The 1344-nt window shown below is 49.1% G+C and overlaps 1 protein-coding gene across 1 annotated transcript in view; it reads right to left on the bottom strand.

The window, feature by feature from the left end:
- Window positions 1–424: 424 nt before the first annotated feature.
- Window positions 425–1344, bottom strand: part of LOC130587212 (centrosomal protein of 164 kDa-like) — a gene marked incomplete at its 5' end in the record, with an annotated part of 5418 nt that continues 4498 nt past the window's right edge. Inside the window, one exon of the mRNA XM_057388176.1 lies at window positions 425–1127. The remainder of the gene's footprint in view (window positions 1128–1344) is intronic.

The raw sequence follows: 1344 nt of genomic DNA, 5'->3' as shown, positions 1-1344 counted from the left end.
GAGATGGGAACAAGTGATGGAAAAGAAGAGCACGTCACCAATCCCTCCCAATTCCTGCTGAGAGCGTTACTCAGCCATCCCAGCAGCACCAGCACGATGCTGGGACAATTCCTGGCTGCTCCCAAACCCACGGGAAATCAGCAGCAAGAGCCAACCTACAGCTGAGAYGTTTTGAACAGATCCCAAGTTGCCAGAGCGACACCTTGTTTTCATTTTCTAGTTTTGGCTTTTAGCTTTCTACCTGGCCTGTCCAGATAAAAGAAATAATGGTAACAAAGGCACAGTGAGTTTCAGCAGTCTTGGGAAATGACCTTGACGAGACAAAACACGAGACAGCCCAGAGATGAGCAAGGGGAGATGTGAGAGGTGAGTACAGCTGGATACCCAGGGCTGCAACAAAACAGAGTGACAACCACCACCATCATACAAAACAGGCTCGTGTTGATTTAATTTTGTACAAAACCAGATACAGCTGCCATCCGAGGTTTTAACAGGGAAAAAAAAAAGAGCATGTTTCAAACAGAGTTATTGTTAAAGAAAATGGCATTTCCCTGCACCACTAATCCAAAATGCAGAATGGACTCGGTGATATGGCTTTGGCCACAGCAAACCACAGCTGTGGGGTCCCTTGTAAACCCCTGGCTGGACAGACTGCCATGATTCCTCCTAATATYCAGCAAACTAAAAGCAAAATCCCTGCAGGAAGGGGTTTGTGCAACACAACAGCAGAATGGATACCCGTGTTCTGATCCCTCCTTTCCTAGGAAGGAATAAGGCTGGTTGGGTAATTACAAAAAATTCTAAGAAAAAAACAGAAAAAAAAATAAAATACATACATTCTTAAAGAGTCTTTAAATGATGTTCATCAAAAATATATTTCTATTTGCATGTAAACATCCCCGTGCCAGGCTCACAGCGTGTGGGCACCCGGGCAGGGGGCTCTGCCTCCCCCCATGCCCATCCTCAGCCAGGAGGGGCTCACTCAGCACAGGGGGTGTGGGGCAGCAGCTTCACAGCCTCCCTCCAGCAGCTGGCTCAGGAGAAAGGCKTTGAAGATGGTTCCTCACAGATGGGCTCCCTTCAAGTGCGGCGTCCTCGTCAGCCAGAACGGGCGAGCGGCTCCGCAGCTTTTTAAAGCATGAAATATTTACAGTCAGCACGGAGGAAATAGTGACAAAGACAASCAAATAGCACGTTCTGTGAAAGCCTGGCTCCTCCCCGCTGCCTAGAGTGACAATCCCAAGCATCCCAGCAGGCTGGGACACCCAAGGAACAGCGCTGCACCCAGTCAGCAAAGCCACAAGGCACCGTCTCAGAGCTGAGGTGCAGGAGCTGCTCATCCCA

The sequence above is a fragment of the Malurus melanocephalus genome, unplaced genomic scaffold (assembly GCF_030028575.1).
Source record: "Malurus melanocephalus ecotype Western Australia unplaced genomic scaffold, MMel_1.1 scaffold_1637, whole genome shotgun sequence".
Taxonomy (NCBI): Eukaryota; Metazoa; Chordata; class Aves; order Passeriformes; family Maluridae; genus Malurus; species Malurus melanocephalus.
This window is presented reverse-complemented; position numbering and strand designations above follow the sequence as displayed.